Here is a 6359-nt window from a genome sequence, read left to right as displayed (position 1 = left end):
AGCCTGGATTCACAGGGTCGTCTCCCCCCACTCCTGCCTCGCGTGCGGGCATCCCGGGCAAGCCCCTGCGTCTCTGCGTCCCGGCCCGCTCCTTTGTGTGCGCCGGTGGCAGCCGGTGCGGGACGCGGGCTGCAGGGCCCGTGCTCAGGGGTCGCCCGTAGGACTCGGCTTCCTCGGGGCCTGCGGGCGGGCCACTGCCTCCAGCCCTAGAGGGCCACAAAGGGAGGCCCGAGGTACTTGGCCAGGGTGCGGGAACAGTGTCCTCTGGAAGGAGAGAGGGCTGCGGTCTGCCTAGCTCTGGAGGGGATGGTGGGATTCACCCTGTCTGAGGCAGGGACGTGCAGACACCGACAGCCCCGTGGCTCTCCCAGCTTTGACATCCTCTCACACGTGGCCCTGAGCCAGAGAAGTTGGGAGCGCTGCTGTGGGGAATCACTCGGCAGCTGCTGTTTGACAGGTCCTAGCCGTCTTCAGGTTGTGTATGAGTCCAGCATAGCCCTCCATATGCCTGCCAGTAGTTTGACAAGCTCTCACATTAAAATTGGCACCCGGGGTACCCCAGGATGGAAAATCCATGTGGTTTTCTTTGGTTGGATCAATTTTATTTTCTTAGTGGGATGGATTTACCCCCCATCCAGGAAGAAATCTCAATAAAGAACAATTTATCTTTGTTTACAAGCCTTGGGTCTCGTCACACCTTGCTGGTTTCATTAGTATGCTATTTTAGTGTAACAATACTAAATAGAAGGAAAATATCTTCCTTTTGCTTTAGGCAATAAAATACTTTCTTTGTTCTAGAACCAGGAAGCCTTTACACATAATACTTTTTGTGGCTAGAACTTGGTGGCTGCCTTTACCCTGTGACAAACAGCAAAAGACTCCAAAGGAATTGCAAAGCATTTACACTTCTCTATTGATTGTTTTTGTATCTCGAATTCCAGGAAATAGGTTTGCTGAATATGTATTCATACATTCCAGATGAAACTTAACCTTAGCAACTGGCCCTACTCTGCACGTTTAAAGAGTTTACCCGCATTTCAGCCACTGTGAATGAGCACTGGAATAGTCCACTGGAGAGAATAGGGTGCAGTGGTGGACATAGGAGTCTCAAAATACACGCAGAACATGCAGCAGAAAAGTTGGGTCTACCGGGTTTCAGTTGATTGACAGGTACCTAAAGGAGGTATTTTATACAGGCCCTCATACTAATGATGTATCTGAAAAGTTAGGAAAAAACTGCATTTTGATATATAAAATCAAAATGCAATTTTGGTCATATATATATATATACATACACAGATATGCGTGTATGTATGTATTCTATAAGGATTTCCTTAGAACAAACACAGTCTATAAAGTTGAATTTTTTTTTAGAATGTAAGATTATGGGCGATTAATCTGATTGGTACAGTTTCTTTGGAATAAGTTCACGTTATTAAAAACACCACTCGTGTAATATCTAACTTCAGAAAACTGTTTTAGCTCATGCAGGCAAACAGGAGTAATATCTTGGGAAAAGTAGGCCTTTAACTTAGTGAGCTGGTGAGTGTTTGTCAACTGGACTTACCTGGGAAGAGGGAGTCGCAATTAAGGAATTGCTTCTTATCAGATTGGCCTACTGTAGGTAAGTCTGGGGTGTTTTCTAGGTTACTGGTTGATGAGAGAGGGCCCAGTTGACTGTGGGCAGGTGGTCTTGGCTTATGTAATAAGAAAACAAACTGAGCAAGTCATGGAAGCCAGCCAGTAAGCAGCACTCCCCCATGGCCTCTGCTTCAGGTCCTGCCCTGAATTCCTGCCCTGGCTTCTCCATGATGGACTATAACTTGTGAAGGAAATCCTGTCCTCCCAAGTTGGTTTGGTTTGGTTCCTGTCTCACAGTAACTAAAACCTACTTAGAATAGAAAAGCAGGGTATCTTTTAAGAAAAGGGAGCAGAAACTTCGTTTCTGTGTAGCCTTGTTTGAGATATTTTTCATGCCATAAAATTTACCCTTACATTTTACGGTTTTGTAGGTGTGTATATTAACAAGATTGCGTAATCGTCAGAGCCATTACTCAGGAACTACTTCATTTCCGTGCCTCTGGATTTGCCTTTTCTGGACATGCCGTGAATGGAATTACGCATTGTGTGGTCCTCAGTGCCTCTCACGTAGCTTGCCGTCAGTGTTCATACCATAGCATTGCTATTTTTATGGGAGAATAATATTCCATTGTGTGGATATACCACAGTTGTTCATTTCAACTGAGGCACATTTGGGTTGCATTCGCTTCTACCATTTTGTTTAATACTTCAGTGCATACTCATTCTCAAATATTTTATGAACATATTTCATTTCTCTTGGGACTATACCTCTGTGTGGAATGTTTGGTCACATGGTGACAATTGTGTTTTGAAGAACCATTGCAAAGCTTCTATGCGTGGGCAGTTTCATCACCAGTGCATGCAGGTTCTACTGTGTATTTATGTTGATGTGTTGTCGGAGATGACGCTCAGAGCCTTGCAAGTGTAGGCATCTTACCAGCTGAGCTTCATCCCCGTACACGAGGCTCCTGCTTTTTCCACTGGTTATGTTTGTCTTTGTGATGAGTCCTATCCAGCCTAATGGTTGTCAAGTGGTGCGGGTTTTATTTACATCTCGCCTTTTTGTTTCTCTTGGTATTTGTGTATTTTCTTTGGAGAGACATGTTTAATAGAGTTTGTCTTTACGAGTATTTTCATATTTGATTTCTAAGTCATGCTAGAAGGTAGATTTTATGTAGTTTCCTGGTAGGTGTAGAAAGATTCTCTGATCTGCTTGTTTTTTAAGCCTTACAGTTGGAGACAGGGTCTTAATGTGGACTTGTGTTTTTTGACTTTACTTCCTGCATTCTTTTACTTGGTGAGGCGTGCAGAATTATGTTTTGCTTGGTTAATAAATGACAAAACTGGGGGGGGGAAATTAAACCAGACGAAAGGAAGCAATGTATGAGCATTCTGTTTTGCTACCAGATTTTACCATGCTTCTAAAAAATAGGTAGATTTCTTCCATCCTAATGGAGGGAGGGCGTGGTTTCCTTATTTCAGGTGGAGAACCAGGGTCATGGAATGTCTAGTATCTGCTTCTTCGTGCCCACCTGATCCTAGAGCCCTGTGTTCAGGCTCCTAGACAGGTAACCTCTACATTCAGTGGCTTCTGTTTTCCCATTAATTTATTCCCTCTAAGACTAGAGTGATTGTGCAGTTTTGTGCAAAATACAATTATGTTTCTCTGGGCCAAACTGGAATTAAATTTTGTTTTGGAGGGTGCAGTTTCACTTTGAAGTATTGGTTCTTATTCCAGTGTTTATGCACCCCTAAAAGTTCTCACGTGTGAAGAATTCTCAACTGCTTAGAAACTAGGTAGGGACCATAACATATAGTATTTATTCTTCATGGCAAACTCACTGTGAAGTGTGTTTGACAAATAAGCAGGGACTAACATTTGTCAAACAAGCAAGTCTATATTTATTAATTAGGAAAAATGGTATTTTTTTAAAGTATAAGATTTAGAAAATCTGGAATGGATAAAAATTAGAAGTTAATTCTCTCAGTACCATGTCTTATGGAAGTCACAGGTCTGTTTAAGAACATGGTGACTAGCATGCTCGTTTTCCAACTTAACTCAGTAGACACATATAGTAGCAGGACCATGGGTGTCTGATGAATGAGCAAAGAGCCTCTCTGAATAAAATAATTAGAGTTTGCTCTACTATCTAGAGCAGCTCTAGGAAAAGAATCTTTGGGCTCTGCTTTTAATTTATATTTTTACTTATCAGACATGGGACTTGCCAGTTACAAAAACTGAAAGAATGAGGGGGATACAGAGTAGATGCTGAGCATCTGTCTCCTTCCTAGTCCAGTCTCTTTACCCCTGTACCCCTGCAGGCTCTCCTGCCTCGGGCATCATCTGTGAACACTGTCACTCACATTTCTGTACCTGTATCTTTGCACTTGTGTGTGTGCTTAAACACACATCCATGGGACCCGCTATACACATGCACAGCCATGCATCCACAGGCAGCTTTTCTTGCACAGATGGGATCATCATCCATGTATCTTTTGCTTTTCATTTGAACGCGTCAAGACCACTGCATCTGTAGTCACAAACGATGAACGTGATAATTATGTTCCCCTCTCAGTTCGCCCTGCCTGGTTTTGGTGTCCAGATTAAACAGGGCCTTCAGAGATTAGCGAGACACTTTCCCTGTTGCTGAGCGTTGGGACAGCTGCAGGTGCCTGTCTGTCCTGTCAGTATGAGTTAGCTAGCTATCACCTGACACCTGTGGGGAGCAGGGTGCTCTGAGATGACCTTTCTGATGTTCCCATTGTTTTTGGGCTATCAGTTTTCAGCACTTGCTTCCTGTTACACTTTATGAGTTGATGGAGGTAGATGATTAACTAAGTCAGTATATGTAGGGTCAGAGTGGCCTTTCTCACAGAGACTGGTAACGTAAAGTCCTCCATGCCTGCTGACTGGCTGTGGATCGTAGGTGAACTTCCTACCCCTCCAGACTCCCACTGTCTTCTCAGAGTTCAATATTTTCTACCCACAGGGTCTGGAAGTCTTAACTGAGATATGTGGTCATATATGAGAAAGCCAAGTAGTTGCCTGTGATAGAAATGAAAAGGACTGGAGGTACAGTTTAGTTGGGAGAGTTTGTGCCTAACATGCTTGATGCCCCTGGACTGAGCACTACATAAACCAGGAGTGGTCGCACATCCTGGAATACCGGTACTTGGGAGGTAGAGGCATAAAGATCAGAAGTTCAGTCCTTGGCAGTAGGGGGAACTTGAGGCTAGCCTGGCATACATGAAACCCTGCCTCATGGGAAGCGAAAAGAGGGGTGGGGGGGCAGTAAGATTTATCAGTGTTTGATGCCGAGCCTGATGTAGAAAGTTTGATCCCTGAGACCTAGGAGAACCAGTTCCTACTAGTTGTCTGTGACCTCACAGATCACCAGAGCAGCTGTTGTCCCTCACCCCCAAGTCAAAACTGAAGTGAAAAAGAAAAAAAAAATCAAACGTTTTCTAGTAATAAACTTCCTCGTGCCTTTCAGTGTAACTTGTTACTGTGGCTGTTAAGGTTATGGTTGAGTTTAGTAAGAACACGGAAGGGGATGGAATGATGGTATTTGGCTGGGGATTTATAAAACACTTAGGCTCTTTAGGCTTTAATTTTGGCAGCTAGTTCTCTCCAAACACTTGAGTCTTTGGAGGCAAGCTAGTAGGGAAAACGATAGAGTGTTCTTAAATCAGTAATGAGTGAAAGACATTCAAGTTGCTTGGGTCAGTAAGATGAACTGTAGGTCCACGTCAGAGGTGTAGTCTATGTCACATTTTCTTTGGACATGTCACCCACATCCTCAAATTCTGAGGAAGAGAGCTGGTCTCTTCCCCGCCCGTCAGTGCCTAGCCAGGTGTGTCATTTATGACAGCAGTCCCCTCTGGGGCGGGGATACAGGGAGTTGAGTGTGGAATGTCCTGGAAACTGAAATAATACTGATGTACAGAAAGCCCATCCAGGGTCGAAGGAGAGACTGAAATACTGATGTACAGAAAGCCCATCCAGGGTCGAAAGAGACTACTTATTTATTAATGATTTCCATGAATAAAATACAGATAGAGGATTGTTAATGTGTCCTAATGTCTGTGCTTAGGAGTGGTCTTTTTTTCCCCCTAATACTTTGTTTTGCTCATGATGGTTTCACCTACATAATTTATTACTTAGTACTCATTTTATTTTCAGTTTGCTCAGGTAGGGGGCTGGGGTGGGTCCTACGGGGACAGTGGGGTAAGTATATATGTGAGACCTTGGCAGGACAGCTCCTGACAGTTGAGGATGTGCAGAAGCTGCAGCTCCTTGGAACGGAGTTGAGAAGATCTGCATTAGAATTCCATCTTCTCTGAACATGCAGGGTCATTTAGAACAGAGCCTGCCCTTGTCCGCTGGTTTGTAAAGAGCTATTGATTATATTCTTGAAAGATGGTGATATTGTTTTTCCTTTAATAGGGATTGCTAGAGTGTTTGCTCCTCTTTCAGATTCATTGATTGGATATCTTGGCAAGCTTTGAGTTAGGGATATGCAAAACTAAAAATGGTATTGGAAGATCACAAATGAAATTGATGCCCAGTAATCCCACGAAAGGATTGGGAAACTCTATGGAGGCTTCAGCTACTTAATGGGAGTGGAACTTGCATTGTTTAGAGAGAACTTTTGTCAGGGTGAGCTCAGATTGCATCATGTAGACTTCCACTTACATTGAGTGAAGTGTCGTGGTCCTCCTCATCGTCCTCCTCATTGTGGTAATGATCATGTGTTGTTGTCATCCTCTTCCTCCTC

The 6359-nt window shown here is 43.7% G+C and overlaps 1 protein-coding gene across 1 annotated transcript in view; it reads left to right on the top strand.

Moving 5' to 3' along the window:
* The first annotated feature begins 214 nt into the window (after window positions 1-214).
* Sestd1 (SEC14 and spectrin domain containing 1) overlaps window positions 215-6359 on the top strand; it is a 100712-nt gene continuing 94567 nt past the window's right edge. Inside the window, exon 1 of the mRNA XM_026789952.1 lies at window positions 215-233. The gene's annotated coding sequence lies outside the window, so the exon portion shown is untranslated. The remainder of the gene's footprint in view (window positions 234-6359) is intronic.

The sequence above is a fragment of the Microtus ochrogaster genome, chromosome 4 (assembly GCF_000317375.1).
Source record: "Microtus ochrogaster isolate Prairie Vole_2 chromosome 4, MicOch1.0, whole genome shotgun sequence".
NCBI classification, from domain to species: domain Eukaryota; kingdom Metazoa; phylum Chordata; class Mammalia; order Rodentia; family Cricetidae; genus Microtus; species Microtus ochrogaster.
This window is presented reverse-complemented; position numbering and strand designations above follow the sequence as displayed.